Raw genomic sequence first — 18,042 nt, forward strand, 5'->3', positions numbered from 1 at the left:
GTCAATAGCACAATGTCCGTGCAAGTTGCTTGTCCTGTGCGGTAAAAGCTATCACAGTGGCCCCAAGTAGAAATCTCTGAAACTGCCCCCCACCCAAGGTAGGAAAATGAAAACAAAATCGCACTCTGAGGGGAATGGCAGAGGTAAAGAAAGGCCACACTGAAAGGCCTACAGGTGATAGCAGGGCAGTCCCATCATATCCTCCAATTCCCAGAAGATGCTCACAGAATTCTATAAACCTGTGATGGTGAATTCTACATGTCAGCTGACCCATGAGGTATGTAGATAATTGGTTAAAAATTATTCTGGATGTGTCTGGTACAGGTTTTCTGAGTGAGATTAGCATTTGGAGGGATTGACTGAGTAAAGCAGTTTGCTCTCCTCAATGTGTTCAGCTATCCAGTCTGTTGGGAGCCTGAATAGAACAAAAAGAACAAAAAGAATGCCTTGTCTTTCAGTGGGAATGTCAATTTTCTTCTGCTTTTACACTCAGACGGGAATTTACACCATCAGTTCTCCTGGACTTCCACCTTATAGATAGTAGTTTGTGGGGCATTTCGGCCTCACTTGAGCAAATTTCTTATAATAAGTCTCTTTAGGGACCAGCAGTTGGCATAATGGCTATGTTGCTGGACTCCCATGTAGTCGACCACAGTTTGAGTTCCAGACCCGGTGGCTTAAACTCACACCAGGCGCGTGTACATGCATGCCCAAGATCCCGAGAAAATGGAGGAGAAGGGATTGTGGCGTGGCCATCTCCCCTGGGGGGTGATTTCTTGCTTTCTGTCTCTCTGTCTCTTTCTGTCTTTCTGGCAAGTGCACGTGCCCTATAGCAAAAACCTCTATAAAAAAAAAAGAGAGAGAGAGAGAGAGAGAGAGAGAGAATAAGTCTCTTTATACATGAGATTTATTACCAAATAAATACAAAACTTAACCAAGTAGCAGCCCAATTGCAGTTGCTGTGCCAACCGTGGTATCTTTGCTAGAGCAGAGAGACATGGCATTAGGAACATGATGTATGGCTACTAACCAGGAAGATGAGTTCTATATTCCATCCCTATTAGGAAGGAGTCCTGGGGCCAGCCCGCAGCCTGGTGGTTAAGATAGTCCATGGCCCACTGCATGGTTTGAGACCTGGATCCAGCTGCTTAAAAAACACACTGAGCACATGTGCCTGCCCAAAATCCCAAAAGGAGGGAGAAATAGAAGAGAAAGGACTATGGAATGACCCTGCCCCATAGTGGGTGCTTTTTCTCTTTCTCTCTCTCCCTCTCTCTGTCTCTGGCAAGCACATGCAGAAGTGGCAAATTTTTAAAAAAGGGAGCCCTGGACATCTTTGGGAGAGGCATCACTAGTCTGCCCAGGACTCCTAGAGAGGAGGTACACAGATGAAGGAACCTATGGCAGTAGCCACGAGAGGTACAGATCTTGACACCCCCTTTGTTTTTATTTTTAGAGAGATTTTTACTATAGGGCACGTGTGCTTGCCAGAGAGACAGAGAGAGACAGAAAGCAGAAAATCACCACCCAAGGGGATATTTGCACTGCAATCCCTTCTCCTTCATTCTCCTCTCAGGATTTTGGGCACACGTGCCCAGTGTGAGTTTTAAACCACCAAGTCTGGGACTCGAACCATGGTCGACTATGTGGAAGTCCAGCAACATAACCATTATGCCATCTGCTGGTCCCGGTACCCCATGTTTATATGGACAGAAGGCATCCACCAGAAGAGGCACTAAATAGCCAATTGGACAGAATGGCCTCTACAGCAGACTGACCAGCCTCTATCTTTAGCCACTCAAATGCTGGCCTACTGGGCATGTGAATAAAGCAGCCTTCATGACAGAGATGGAGGCTGTCTGTGGTTGCATGGCTCCCACCCACCAAATCTGATCTAGCGACTGCTATTGCCAAATATCCAGCCCACCTGCTATACTGTTAGCCCTTGCTATGGCACCATCCCTTGAGGAGGCCAATCACCCATCTGGAAGCAGGCTGGTCATATTGGAGACTTTACCCCATTAGAACCCTCAATTCACCTTCAATAGAATGGCCTTATATGGCCATAAGAGCTCAGCCAACCCCACTCTCTCTGAGGGTTTATAACGTGTCTATTCCACCCACATAGGGCCTGTGTATCAGTGCCATGAATCAGGGGACCCACTTTATACCACAGGAGATGCAGCAGTGGGAGCCATCAGAAACCATAGTACTCAGAAGCAGCCAGCCCCACGGAGCACTAGAAAAGCCTTTTGAAAGCTCTGCTGAGGCCCTATCTTGGGGGTAACACTGTTCAAGGATGGGGTGTCATATTCTACAATGCAGTAATTACCTTAAATCAACGGCTATTATGGACCAGCTGGTGGCATGGTGGTTAAAGTGGCTGGAACCCACATGCTAACGATACAGTCCAAGTCCTGGACCTGGCGGTTTGAGAAACACACCAAGCACATGGGCATGAATGACCAAAATAGTAAGAGGAGACTGGAAGAGAAGGGACTGTGGCACGGCCATCTCCCCGGGGGGTGGGGTGGGGTGCTTTCTCACTTTCTCTTCCTCACTATCTGTATCCAGTAAGTGAACACACGCTATAGCAAAAAAGTAAAACAAAATAAAATGTAATGCCGTAATAGGGTGCTATGTCCCTAACAAGTCTGAAAACCTCATGGGGGAAGCAAGGGTAGCCTCACCCTCACTGCTAGGGACCCACGGGAGGCTTGTACTTGTTATTTCTTCCACTCCAGCCTGTCCAAAGGAGGGACACTCCACCAGTGGACAAGAGGCCTGTTGAATTTTTAATGATAGCTGCTGCCTTGTCACTTTGGGCTCTCCTGTCCCCAGAGACCAGTAGGCAAGATAAGGAATCCCCAGACTAGGGGAGACTGACCATGGTCCTCAATAAATAATAAAACTGCTAGTAAACGATAGCACATGCAAGGACAGATCTGGTGCCTGGGAAGACCACTGGCCAGAAGCAATGGGGGTTCTTGGTGTCACCCTGCCTATTTTATTGTTGAGTGGATAAGTACAGCAGCCATAGCTTGACAAAGGATTGATGACCAGGGCTTCAAAGAGGGTCTCAGTCAGCCCACCACACAGACCACATATACCAACAGAGGTGCCCACTTAGAGGGAGGAAACAAGCATGAGTGAAAGAAGGAGATGGGCTTTGCTGGTCATGACCCTGAGACCAGCTGCAGTGACAGGTGCTATAGTTTGTTGTCCCTCTAAACTTCTAAATATACATACCAGCCAGGGTTCCCCAGAGAAACAGACTCACTAGGATATATATAATATAGACAGAAATCAACATATAAGAGACTTATTATGGCATTGGCTCACACAATTACGGAGGCTCAGAAGACCCATAATAGGCTCCCTTTAAGCTGGAAACCCAGGAAACTCAACTCAAGTGCAAAGGCTTCAGAACCAGAGGAGCAGACAGTAAAACTTCCAGTCTGAATCTGAAGACATGAGAACCTTGAAGTACACTGGTGCAAGTCCTGAAATCGAAGACCAGAAATCTTGGAGTTTTGATGTCGAAAGAAAAGATGGGTGTCCCAGCTCCAAAAGAGAGAGATTAGAATTCACCTTTCTTCTCCCTTTTTGTTCTATCCAGGCCCTCAGTCAATTGGTTGGTGCCTGCCCACAGTGATTAGGGTAGATCTTCCTTACTTAGTTTGCTAAGTAAGATATGCTAATCTCCTATGGAAATACGCTCATAGCAATGCTTTACCAGCTTTACAATGAATTTTATAATAGATGTCAACTTGATTAAGAGATACCCAGGTAGCTGGTAAAACGCAATTTCCAGATATTTCCAGTGTTTCTGGAAGACAATGGCACTTCAGTCACCAGATTGAGTATCAGTCCATTTGTACTTCTATAAGAACATACCTGAGACTGGGTCATTTATAAAGGACAGAGACGTGTATTTTCACACAGTTCTGAAAACTGGGAAGTCTAAGATCAATGCTTCAGCAATTTCAGTGTCTGGTGAGGGCTGCTCTTTGCTTCCACGATGGTGCCTTATTGCTGCATCCTTCAGAGAGGAGGAACATTGCATCCTCATAGGGTAGATGGTGTCAGTGCAAAACAAACAAAAAACTCTCTCAAGCCCTTTTATAAGGGCCTTAATCTGTTCATGAGGATGGAGGTCCCCATGACTTGATCACTTCCGAAAAGACCCCATCTCTTAATATCACCACATGGGGATTACATTTCAACATAAATGTTTAGAGACCTATTCCAACCACAGTAGTAAGGAGAATCCATCCTCACCCAATGTGGGTAGGCACCATACAATCAGCTGATGGCCTGTATATAGCAAACAGGCAAAGAAAAGGTGAACTTTCTCTGTCTCTCCTAGAGCTGGGATGCCATTCTTCTCTTGCCTTGAACATCAGATCCAGGTTCTCTGGCCTTCAGACTCCAATACTTGCATGAGCAACCCAGGCATTCAGCCTCAAGCATTCAGCCTCAAATGGAGAAACCATCTACTCTCCTAGTACTCAAGCCTTCAGATTTGAATTGAGCCACCAATTAATTTCCCTGGATCTCCAGACTGCAGATAGCCTATCATGGAATGTTTCAGACTCCGTAATTACGTGATCACATTTCCATATATGCTGATTCTTCTCAGGAGCCACCTCTGCTATCTTTTTTTGTTTCTAGACCTATAAATACACTCAAATCCCAGTAGACCTCTAAAAGTAAGGAACAAAGTACAAACCATGAGGAGGTACCCTACTAAGCTCCAAAGGAACTACTTGAGTTTTCTAATTCATACAAGCAGAAACTCTTGGAATGTGTGAGGCTGGACATTGAGGATTTAGAATAACAGAGAAGGAACACAAAGTGGAATCCAGTCAAATTTATTGACATCAGCCCACTAAGCAGAGATTCTGCATTTAATATTGCAGCTTGGGAACTCAGGGCTCTATCAGTTTGGTTCATTGGCTGAAATGTGGATCTACGAAAGGGATAGTCTCCTTTGGCTTAACTTAAAGGGATTCAAAAGCTTAAGGAGATTAAATGCTAGAGTAGGTTTATAATTTAAAACTTACTCACCCACAGTAAGAGAGTCCATAAAACATAGTCTCACCCATACTTTGAGAAAGAAATTTGTGAGGAGAGCCCCAGCATCCTTAAAAACTCTGTCCTTCCCTATAGGCCAGACCTTATGCTGGGAACTGCAGTCATTCAACTGGAAAACTTAAAGGCAGTGGAAGTAATTGTATCCCAAGATGGCAGGGGCCAAGTGATGGCACTCAGCCCAAAGGCAAGGCAGGAGTAGTTAATGTAATGACCAACAGAGGCAAAGCAACTACCAGAACAGTCTGACTCATGTAGACACATGGAGCTGGCTAATCACAGTGTTCCTAGAAGTGAAATGGACAAGGAGCCTTCTAAATTTTTATTTGATCTATATAAGCAAAACAGGCAGGTCAAATGAACAAAAGTCTAATTTGAAACATAAAAAGAAAAGAATCAAGTCCTCAGTCAATTCCCAAACTTAAACCAGTTTACAAACTCAGAAGACTGGAATGAAGGGAAGATTACATCCCCTTCAGGAAGGACCCCAAGACTTTACAGAAAACTGATACTGTTGGTCTTGCAGGACCTGGATTGAGACAAGATGGTGGTTTTGTAGTGACGATCTGTCAAGAGTTGAAAAGTAGTTTGTCTAAAAGCAGGTTTTAAATGCAATTTCTTCTTGGAACAATTTTTTTTGAACCACCTAAGAAACCTCTCAATTCACCATGGCAGTAGCAGGGATAAAATGCATGATATCAAAGACAACTACCTTGAAACATTTCCTTCCAACCCAAAATGGAGCTTTATGTTGTGTTTGTCATAAATCTACATATTCTTCTCTCCCAGATGACTATAATTGCAAAGTAGAGCTTGCTTTGACATCTGACGGCAGGATGATAGTGTGCTACCACCTGTCTGTGGATATTCCATATGAACACACAAAACCTATCCCTAGATCAGATCGTGTGAAGAAACACATAATCAAGTGCCGAAATCCAGGTTAGAAGAGAAAAGTGAATACCTTGAACAAGGACCCATGATAGGACAATTTAGCAAAATGTTCTTTACTACCAAGCACCTTTGGTATCCTCACAGACAGTGTCACAGACGTTGTAAGAAACTGGATCCTCCAAAAGACAGATGACATTGAGGTTCTCAGAGGAATCAGAAATGCGCCTCATTTGTCATTTAAGAAAAATCCCACGTGGTGTATTTACTAACAGGTTATATAATAAAATAATAATAAAATTTATTTTCATGTATTAAAAAAATAAAAAAACCTTATACTGTTAGTCTTTCTTCCTACAAGGAACCTATGGCCTTTTCCCAGGCATAGGTTCCTATGCCATTGGGGAATAAAATAAACAGCACTTTCAAGGACTACTGAACATTAGCTCTGAACTACCACTGATTCTAGGAGACCCAAAATATCACTGTAGCTCTCCAGTTAGAGCAGGGGCTTATGGAGGTCAGGTGATACATGGAGTTTTAGCTCAGAGCTGACACACAGTGAGTCCAGTGGGTCCCCAAACCCATGCCATGGTTATTTCCTCAGTTCCAGAATGCTCATGGAGTAGACATGCTCAGAAGCTGGCAAGGAGTGCAGAGATCTACCACCAAGGACTTGAAAGATACAGAAGTGGTGATTCCCACCACAGCTTCATTTAACTCGCCTATTTAGCCTTTCCACAAGACAGGACCATGGATTATCATAAGTGTAAACAATTGCAACTACTGTACCAGAGGTGGTTTCATTGCTTGAGCAAATTAACACATCTCTGGGTACCCAGTATACAGTCATTAATCTGGCAAATGCCTTTTTCTCCACATATGTCCACCAGAAAGTTTTCCTTTAGTTGTCAAGGCCAGCAATACATTTTCATTTTCCTATCTTAGGGATATATCAGCTCCCCAGCACTAAGTCATAGTTTAGTTCACAGAAACTTTCCTTTTCCTCCCACAAGATATCACACATAATGACATTATCCTGACTGGAAACAATGAGCAAGAAGTAGCACACACTCTAGACTTAATGGTAAGACATTTGGGTGCTGGAGTCAAATCTGACTAAAATTCAGGGGTCTTCTACCTCAGTGAGATTTCTAGACATTCAGTGATGTGGGGCAAGTCAAGATAATCCTTCTAAGGTGAAAGGGAAGTTGCTGCATCTGACTCTTCCTACAAGAAGAAGGAAGAAGAAGGTCTCTTTGGGTTTTGAGGGAAAACATACCTCATTTGAGTGTGTTAATGCAGCTCATTTACAAGTGATCTGAAAATCTACTAGTTTCAAGAGGGGCCACAAACAGGAGAAGGTTCTACAAGATGTCCAGGCCACTGTGCAAGTCACTCTACTACTTGAGCCATGTGATCCGGCAGATCCAATAGTGCTTCAAGTGCCAGTAGCAAGCGGGGGTGTTATTTGGTGCCTTTGGTAGGCCACTATAGGTGAATCACAGCTCAAGTCTTTGGAATGTTGGAGCAAGGCTCTGCTGTCATTGGCAGATAACTACTTTCTTTTGTTCATGAACATATTATTTGACCAAACAAGCCATAAAATTATACATGCACAGCAACATTCCATTATCTGGCCTGGCTACAGCTACCACTAAGCATTCAGTCTCTAAAAAGCAGAGACCAATACAAAGCCCCTGACATAGCACTATTCCCTGGGGTGATTAGCCACCTGTGGCAATTTGATTATATTGGATCACTCCCATGATGAAAGAGAGAGTATTTCATCTTTACTGGAATAGACACTTAGTATGGAAATGGATTTCCTTCCCCACATGTAATATTTCTGACAAAACTCACAGAATGCCTCATTCACTATCAAGTATTCCACACAACAACAGAGAACTCACTTCACAGCAAAAGAAGTGCAGCAATCGCTCATCTCATGGGATTTACTGGTCTTACTGTGTTCCCTACCATCCTGAAGCAACTGGCTTGATGAAATGCTAGAATGGCCTCATGAAGTCTCAGTTTCAGTGTCAAGTAGGTGCCAATACCTTACAGGGCTAGGGCAAGGCTCTCCAGAAGGCTCTATATGCTCTGAATCAATGTCTATTATATGGTGCTGTTTCTCCCAGCATTCATGAGTACACAAATCAAGAGGTGGAAATGGTAGTGGTACCACTCACCAGTATCCTTAGAAAAAAAAATTTTTTTTTTTTATCCTTAGAAAAATTTTTACTTCCTGTTCCCATGACTTTATTCTCGGCTGGCCCAGAGGTCTTGTTCTAAAAGGAAGAATGCTTCCATCAGAATACACGACAATGAGTCCATTGAACTAGAAGTTAAGACTGCCACCCAGCCCCTCGGGCTCCTCATGCACCTGAGTCAACAGGCTAAGAAGGGAGTTATATGTTGGCTGGGGTAATTGAGCCTGACTAGTACTCCATAAAGGAGGTAAGGAAGAGTGTATTTGGAATACAGGTGATCCCTGAGTACAGACGCTCCTTGAATTATGATGGGGTGAAGTCCCAGTAAACCTGTTACAGTTTAAAATGTCCTAAGTCATAATATATTCAATACCTCTAGCCTACTAGACATAGTAGTTTAGCCTCTGCTACTTAAACATGTTAAAAACACATTAGCCTACAGTTAGGCAAAAATCATCTAACACAAAGTTTACTTATAATAAACTATTCATTATCTCATGTTACTTACCAAATTTGGCCCACTGTATAGTATTGGTTGTTCATCCTCATGATCCCACAGCTGACTGGGAGCTGTGGCTCACTGCACTGTCCAGCGTCACAAGGGGATTTTGTCCTGCATGTCATTAGACTGGGGAAGAGACAGAAATCCCAAATTCTATCACTCAGAAGAAACCATACTTGGTGCATCACTTTTGCACCTTCGTAAAGTCAAATACATATTAAGTCAAACCATTGTAAGTTAGGGATCATCAGTATCAACATGCCAAGTCAATGGGAAACTACAACAACCCAATCTAGGTAGGACTATGCATTTCCTAGACCCTGTAGGAATAAAGGTTTGGGTCACTCTTTCAGGTAAGAAACCATCACCAGCTGAAGTGCTTGTTGCAAGCAAAGGAAGCAGAATGGGTAAGAGAAGGAGGCCTTTAATAATGAAATGGGTAAAATGACTCATTCTTGGATACCAGCTATGACCCCTAGACCAGTTATAGAGTCAAGGATTGAAATTACCATGAGTATTTCCTCTTTATTTTGTTAAGAATATGTTTGTTCATATATGTATGTATATTAAGAAAATATATTTCTTTCCTTTCTTATTCTTTTATCAAGTAACATAAGATGTATTGACTTTATGTCAGTATTTAAGTGTTTATTTTATATCACAGTACTTACGTTACAGGCTATGAGAAGAGTAAAAATTAAATACCTCCTTGGGCCAGCCAGTGGCATGGTGGTTAAGGCAGAGTGGCGGTTAAGACCTAGATGGAACAAAAAGGAAGAGGAAATGTGAATTCTCAATCTCTCTGTTCTAGAGCTGAGACACTCATCTTCCCTTGTCTTTTGACACCAGAACTCCAGGTTCTCTGGCCTTTAGATTCTGAGACTTACACCAATGTCCCTCCCTCCCCCCAGGTTTTCAGGCCTTCAGCCTCAGACTGAGAGTTATACCGTCAACTTCCCCATTTCTCAGTCCTTTGGATTTGGACTGAGCCACTCTGCTGGCATCTCTGTTCCTTCAGTTTGCAGTTGGCCTATCATAGGACTTCTGTGCCTCCATAACTGTGTAAGCCAATCCCCTTAATAAATTTCCTCTTCTATCTCTCCCTCTCTCTCATCTATATCTATAGGGGTAGATTGGAGTGGGTGCTGTGGTATATTTCCCTGAGCCCTTCTCAGGACCAGCTGCCCATAGCTCATAGTAGTGTCCCCCCCAGTAAATAACCCTCCCTGGGGGCCACCCAGACCAAGTAAATAATCAATGGGGGGAACAAAAGATCAGTTCCTTCATCTCAATTCATGACATCTCTAGAGGGCCACCTCTCCTCCACAATCCCTTCTCCTCCATTCCCCTCTCAGGAGTTTGGGCATGCATGCATACACACCCAGCATATTTTTCAAGCCCCTGGGTCCAGGACTTGAACTGCAAAGTGGGTCCCTGTGGAATCCAGCTGCCTTTACCTCCACACCACCTGCTGGACCCCCAGAGAAAATGTTCAAAAGCACCACTAAAGTCCTGGGGGCCCAGGAATTCCTAGCACCCTCACAATAACTTCAGACACCTTCCTGTCCCCAGGTTCCCTTCAACATTCTCTGACCTTAGATCTTCACTAGTCCCTGGGTCTAGAAACTACCCCAACATTCTCGCCACCCGCAAGCATCAGGCAAAGCCCTCAGACTGCTTAGCAAGCTCAGTCTTGACCCCTGGGCCCAAAGGCATTCTTTGTTTCATTTTCTCTTGATTCCTGCCTAGCTCTGGTCACAACTACAAATTCTCTAATTTACTGAGATGTCCACTCGTTTCCTGTCTGCTCCTGCCGGATGAGAACAGTGCCTGCCCAGGAGGCTCTGGACAAAATTACTGAGCATTTACCCCGAGCTTCAAACAGCACTCAGCACTGACTCTCAGCACCCGATGTCCCCACTTGATACACAAGGAATGAGAAAGCATCTATACACATGGACAATGGCCAGACTGTACATGACAATAAAATTCCAACCCCAGGGAGAAGTCCAGAAAGCCGAACCACACCTCTGGAGCAACTGGCTTAGGGCAGGCCACAGCTACTGACATCCAGCTTCCCTGTTTTTGCAAACTCCTACTCAGGACCAACTAGAGAAAGCCAAGTACACTCCCCAAAGCGATCACAGAGGAGGCCCCACTTCCGGTTAGCTGCCTCCAGCTTCCCCAAGCCAACAGCCTCCAATCAGGGCACACTTGAAGCCATCGCTTCTTTGGTTTGTTCTGTTTTATGTCTTTATTTTTTTATTTTATTTTATTTTATTTTTTTGGAGAGATTTTCGCTATAGGGCGCGTGCGCTCGCCAGACAGACATAGAGAGACATTAGAGACAGAAAGCGAGAAATCACCCCCCAGGGGGGATGGCCACGTCGCAATCCGTTCTCCTCCATTCTCCTCTCAGGATCTTGGGCACGCACGCACACGCGCCCAGCGTGAGTTTTAAGCCACCGGGTCCAGGACTCGAACCGCAGTCCACTACGTGGGAGTCCAGCGACATAGCCATTACTCTAACTGCTGATCCCCATATTCATTTTTCTTTAAAAAATGTATGTCTAGGAGTAAAATTATGGTAACTCAATGTGTAGCATTATGAGGAAAAGCCAGTCTGTTTTCCAAGCTGGTTGCACTATTTTACATTCCCACCGGCAATAAATGAGGGTTCCAATTTCTCCACATCTTTACCAGCACTTGGTTTTGCCTATCTTTTTGTTTTGTTTTGTTTTGCTTTTTATTTTTGTTATAGGGTACAGACACTCACCAGAGAGAGAGAGAGAAAGTAAGAAATCATCCACCAGGGGGATAGTCACACCATAATCCCTTCACTTCTACTCTTCTCTCAGAATTTTGGGCACACACACACACATGCTTGGCATGTGTTTAAGCTACTGGATTAAGCACAGCTGGCCATGTGAAATCCAGCCTCCTTAGCCACCACACCACCTGGTTAGCCCTCATGGTGTTTGTTTCTTTGTTAATTTATTTTATTCATTATAGCAAGCATATGCTTGTCTATGTATGCCTCACACACACATGAGAGACAAGCACCCCCAAGAGGGTCTCATCTCACTGTAATCCCCTGTCCCTAGTCTTTGGCTCATCAGGATCTTGGGCACATGCATGCCTTACATGTTGCAGGTCAACTGAGCCAGGTACCCAAATCCACTGAGAGCTACATGGCTTCCAGCACTGTGGTTTAGTAGACTACCAACTATAGCACCACTAAGGCTAGATGTCATTGTGGTTTGGATTTGCAGTTCCCTAATAATTAGTGATGCTGGGGCCAGCAAGTGGCATGGTGGTTAAGGTGCTGGACTTCCACATGGCTGACTGCATTTCAAGTCTCACACCTGGCAGCTTGCTTTCTAACATTTTTTTTTTCTCTCTGTCTGTCTGTCTCTGGTGAGCACACATACTCTACAGAATATTTTTAAATAATAATAGTAAATAAAATTAAATAAATCTTTTTAAAAAATAAAATAATTAATGATGTTGAGCGTTTTTTTCATGTGTTTATTGGCCATCTGTGTATTTCATTTGAAGCGACATCTATTCAAAATCCTATGCCCTTTTTTAAAGTTGGATTGTCTTTTTTGTTGACAAATTGTAAGAGTTCTTTTTTTTTTTTCTTCTGCTATAGGGCATGTGCGCTCGCCAGACCGAGAGAGACAGAGAGATAGAAAACGAGAAATCACCCCCAGGGGGGATGGTCACGCCACAATCCCTTCTCCATTCTCCTCTCAGGATCTTGGGCACGCACGCACACGCCCCCGGCATAAATTCTAAGCCACCGGGTCCGGGATGGGAACCGCGGTCGACTACGTGGGAGTCCAGCAACATAGCCATTACGCTAACTGCTGGTTCCCGACAAGTTGTAAGAGTTCTTTACCTGTTCTAAATAATAGTGCCTCCATGCCTTATCAGATAGATAGTTCATTAACTTTTTCTCCCATTTTGTGTGTTGTCTTCCCACTTCCTTGATGTTACCCTTTGATGCACAAAAGTTTATAATTTTAATCAAATCTAATCATTATTTTTTTTTCTTTTGTTGCTTGTGCTTTTTTTTTTTTTCTTTTTGAGAGGTTTTGGCTATAGGGTGCATGCGCTCGCCAGAAAGACAGAGAGAAGCAGAGAGATAGAAAGCGAGAAATCACCCCCCAGGGGAGATGGCCACACCGCAATCCCTTCTCCTCCATTCTCCTCCCGGGAGCTTGGGCACGCACGCACACACGCCCAGCGTGAGTTTAAGCCGCCGGGTCCGGGACTCAAACCAGCAACATAGCCATTACGCTAACTGCTGGTCCTGTTGCTTATGCTTTTAGCATCATACATAAAGAAAATATTGTTTAATACAAAGTTACCAAGATTTATTCTTTTTTTTTCCCTAAGAATTTAATAATTTTAGTTCCTACTTTTAGGTCTAAGACCTAGTTTGAGTTAATTTTTGGACACAGTGGAGTCCAACTCAAAATTTTGCATGTGGATATGCAGTTATCTCAGAACCATTTATTGAAAAGGCTATTCTTCTCCCTATTGAATTATCTTGGAATCCCTGTTGCAAACTAACTGACCATAAATGTGAGGGTTTATTTTTGGACTCTCAGTTCTAGTCTATTGATCTGTGTAAGTATCTTTAAGCCAGTACCACACTGTCTTGATTACTACAGCTTTTCGATAAGTTTGAATCAGGAAGTGTGAACCTCCAACTTTGTTCTTTGTGGAGATTATCTTGGCTATTCTTGGACCCCTACATTTCCATATGAATTTTAGGATTAGCTTGTAATAAATTTGTTGAGATTTTGATAGACATTGTCTTGAAGTAGATTAACTTCAGTGTACTGCCATCTTAACCATGTTAAGTCTTCTAATTCATGAACACATGACATTTTTTCATTTAGTTAGATCTTTGATTTCTTCCAACAGTGTTTTGTCATTTTCAGTGTACAAGTCTTACACTTCTTTTGCTAAATTTATTCCCAGGTATTTAGTTCTTTTTGCTTCTATTGTTAAAGGAATTGATGTTCTTTTTAAAAAAATAATTATTCATTTAATTTATTATTAGTGTTACTATTTTAAATTTGCTACAGGGCATGTGTGCTCACCAGAAAGAGACAGAGAGAGAGAAAGTGAAAAAGTAAGCTGCCAAGTCTGATACTCAAACTACAGTCAGCCATGTGGGAGTCCAACACTTTAACCGCTATGCCACCTGCCAGCCCCGGAAATGACTCCTTAATTTCTTTTTTGGATTGCTCATTGCTAGTAAACAGAACACAATTGCTTTTTTTTATGAATCACATATCCTCCCTCGTTGCTGAGTATGCTTACTAGTTTTAACAGTGTTTTAATAGATTGATTAACATTTTCTATATATAATATTATGTTTATAATCAGTAAATAGAGATAATTTTATGTCATGGTCCTTTTGGGTTGTTATAATAGAATACTATAGGTTGGGTGGCTTATGAACAACAAAAATGTGTTACTTACATTCAATGCCTGCAGATTTGGATCTGGGGAGGGCCAGTTTCCTGGTTCGTATATCTTCATCTTCTTGTTGTGTCCTCACATAGTAGAAGGAAGGGGAGAGGGTCTCTCTTGGGTCTCTTCCATAAGGTCACTCCTCCAGTTCACCTGCCAAAGGTCCTACCTCCAAATAGCATCAATTTATGGGTTAGTATTTCATTAAATTGGAGGAGGGCATAAATATTCAGATAAGAGCATTTTATTTCTTCATTTCCAATCTGGATGCCTTTTCCACCTTTTTCTTCACTAATTGCCCTGGCTAAGACCTCCAGTACAATGTTAAATAGAAATGGTGAGAGCATTCATCTTTGTCATGTTCCTGATCTTAGAGGGAAAACTTTCAGTCTTTCACCATTGAGGATGATGTTAGTCATGAGCTTTTCATAGCTGCCCTTTATCAGGTATAGGAAATTTCTTTTTATTCTTAGTAAGTCATGTGTTTTTATGAAGAAAAAGTTGGGTCTTGTTGGGTGGGGTTTTTTGGCATTTATTAAGGTGATCACATGATTTTTTGTGTCCTTTATGCTATTTCAAAAATATATTAATTTTATTATCTATATATTATATATTTTAAATATAAAATTTAAATTTGCTATAGGGCTCACGTACTCACCAGAGGAAGAAAGAGAGAGAAGTGAGAAAGCACTCTCCATAGAGGATGGCCACACCATAATCCCTTCATCCAGTCTCCTCTCAGGATTTTGGGCATGCATGTATAAGCTCCTGCCATGTTTTTCCAGCTGCCAGATCTGGAGCTCGCATCACGCAGTTGGCCATGTGGGGTCAGCTGCTTTAACCACAATACCACCGGCTGGCCCATATTTTCTTTCTTTCATGAGAGCATGTGCACATTAGAGAAAGACAGACAAACACCCTTAACAGAGTCTGGTTATGATGCCATCTTCTTCCTTCAGCACTCCAGCTAGTCAGGACCTTGGACACGAGCACACTTGGCATGTTTCAGGTTGACTGAGGATCCAAAGGCATGGTCTGCCATGTGGCTCAGCCCTGCAGATCAGTATGCTATTGCCTATGCTACCAAGGGTGAGCCCCTTTCTTCTATAAATGCAGTATATTGCTCTTTTGGGGGATGTTAACTTTAATGTAAAGCTGTCCCACTCCCCAACCTGCCTTTGAGTCTCTGCCAGACACAAGGAACAGTGACTGACTTCCCTGCTAGAGCGAGCTCCGCATGAACAGCCTTGGCTTGTTCTCATTTGGGTGATCCACAGGAAATCAAAGCACAGAGGATTTCTGTACAGAAGGTATGTTGCATGGGGGGAAGTGAGTCACCAACCCCTGGACCTGTGCCAGGCAAAGGAGTCTCTCAGTCAAACATGGCTGAAAGAAGCCAGTGACCTTGTGCCTCTGCAGGCCAGGCCTTGCTCTAAGAACCATGGGCATATCATCACACTTCACCTATCTGGAACAGCTGTGCCATAGACAAGGAGCCCCACCTAAATCATAAGGAGGGCTTGACTCTGAAACAAACCCAGTGGGACTGCTCATGCCTACCATGTCTCTGGGTTCATCACCTCGGTAGCCACACCTGTCAAGGGTCGATCTGGGCAGGGGAAGCCCAGAGTTGGGAGGGTGGTCTCCTGTCCCAGGCATATCTGCCAGGCAAGCCCCTCCCTTCTCTCTCCTCCATCCTCTAACACAGCCCACCTGGATGTTTGTCTACAATATCATGGAGCCAATATGGAAGCTTCTCCAGACCAGCTGACAACAGAAGCCCTGTGCAGACGCAGCCCCAGGAGCCCACCTGCCCTAGAATCATGCTGACACACCTCAAGCAGATGCTGCCTTGTGAGGTCAAGCTGGTGGGCCACTTGGCAAGGCATTTCAGGTGTGGCGCTCCCATATGTTGGGCCCTACAAGCTATACCCTAGAAGCTTACCCTCCCAGTGAACCTTCGAGTGCCCGTGAACATGGGTTCCACTAGTGCTGAAGCAGCCTGCTGCTATGGTTTCTTCATCAACCCAGAAGTCAGACTTGGGAAACCCTTTCATTGAAACAGATTGCAGCCCCTCTTTGGCCTTCAGGCCTGAACTCAGGCCCACCTGACTTCCTTCTGAGCTTACTATCTGCACCAGGGCTCAGTGCCTACCCCTCTTAACCTGGCCCCTGAGACTTCTTTTCTGTTCCTCCAACCTCACCCCTCTGCCTAGGTGCTCCTCCCCAGCTCTGTGGGGCTGGCTCCTTCCCAAGCCTCCTGGATCCATTCTGGCTCCTCCCAGCCCCCATGCTGCAAGAGTGCCCGGACCCATGACTCTTTATCAAGCATAATGAGAATCCTGTCCTCCCTCAAGATTGATAATTATCATCATGGCTTCGCCTTGTATACAAGCTACAAGAGCCTAGGTAAGGTCCTTGAGTGGAGGGGTCCTGGCTGCCTGGCTCCTTGCGGCCAGTGCCCAGGGCAGTGCCTGGCACACAGTAGGCATCCACTAAATATTTGATGCACGACTGAGGAGAAGACAGAACCGGCTGGTGGGGCATGACCTGCTTTGGAGGCTGGTGGGCTGAGGCGGACACACACAGCATACAGGGATTTAGCCCTGAGGGTGGGGTCAGTGTTTCCCTCTGCCTGTTGCCCCCTCCCCCACTCCTACTGGTGGGAGTGTCTCTATCTCTGGGGGCAACAGGGAGCTTATAGAATAGCAGATGCCCAGGACATCCTGAGAAACACTTCCTTATACTAGAGGCCTATTCTGCTCTCTCTTTTTTTTTTTTTTTTACTGTTCATAAAGAGATTTTTGTCACAGGACAAATGTGCTTGCCAGAGAGACAGAGAGACACAAAGCAAGAAATCACCCCCAGGGCCCCAGATGAGCCCCTGCCCATGAAGCAGCTCCACTGTCCACCTGTGTTCTTGGGAAAGAGATGGGAAATGTTCATCGGTGTGTCACCTACAGCGACAACATTCAATTGGTCACTTGGGGAGAAAGCACTCCCATTCTCTGAATCAGTCTCCATTTCCTCATTAGCTCAAGACAGTGCAGGGCAGTGGGACCTGGCCCCCAGGCCTTCCCAAGTCAGCCAGACTTGTAGGGCTGGCATCCCTGGGCACTGCACTGCCAGGATGTGCCGGAAATACATTATTGGAGGAACTCTTTCAGGTGGTTCAGGTATTCTAGATACTTAACACTGGTCTGGGAGCTATCCTTGAAGACTCCCCTAACAGAGGTCGGGTCCCCTTAATTCCCCTTTCCAAGACACAAGGGATTGGCAGATTCTTGGGCCTCAGGGCCACCCAGGTTCCCGCCCTGAGATGAATGAGAACAAAGCGCGCTATCTTTGCATAGCCATTCACCTGCATAACACTTCTTCCGGGGAAGCCCTCCGGGATTGTTCGAGCGTCTGACGCTAAAGGGAAAAGTTCTCTGAAAACCGCAGCGGCGCTTCTAGGCTCCCAGGCACAGACTGCAAAGCCAGCTCTCAGGAGCCGCCCTTCTGCCAGCTCCTCGGGGGCTCCTAGGGATACGGCAGCTCGAGGCTGCATCTGGTACCTGGCACCCGGCACCCAGGCCCCAAGGTCCTGACCGCACGGAGATCTAAAACCTCGAAGTGCGCGTGCGCTGGGTCGGAGGAAGGTGGTAGCGCCCCGGAACCCCTCAACCCCAGCGCCCAAGCCGCGGGAAGCAAGGCCAGAGGGAGTGAAGGGGTGAGCGCCGAGCCGACCGCGGGGGCGGGGCCTTAGGGGGCGGGGCTTCGGGGGGCTATAAGCGGCGCGGAGCAGGGCGCGCGCCCAGCCAGAGAGCGAGCGCGCAGCAGCGGTGGCGGGAGCCGACGCGGGGGGCG

General features: G+C 44.9%; 1 long non-coding RNA gene across 1 annotated transcript in view; it reads right to left on the bottom strand.

The window, feature by feature from the left end:
* The window catches only part of LOC102484374 (uncharacterized), a 48,918-nt gene extending 34,013 nt beyond the window's left edge, over window positions 1–14,905 (bottom strand). The window contains exons 1-4 of the long non-coding RNA XR_333403.2: window positions 14,852–14,905; window positions 14,203–14,358; window positions 9,406–9,457; window positions 8,707–8,826 (exon numbers count right to left, since the gene is read on the bottom strand). This is a non-coding gene — a long non-coding RNA (uncharacterized LOC102484374). The remainder of the gene's footprint in view (window positions 1–8,706; window positions 8,827–9,405; window positions 9,458–14,202; window positions 14,359–14,851) is intronic.
* Window positions 14,906–18,042: the final 3,137 nt, after the last annotated feature.

Source organism: Tupaia chinensis, unplaced genomic scaffold, assembly GCF_000334495.1.
Source record: "Tupaia chinensis unplaced genomic scaffold, TupChi_1.0 Scaffold000047_1, whole genome shotgun sequence".
Taxonomy (NCBI): domain Eukaryota; kingdom Metazoa; phylum Chordata; class Mammalia; order Scandentia; family Tupaiidae; genus Tupaia; species Tupaia belangeri.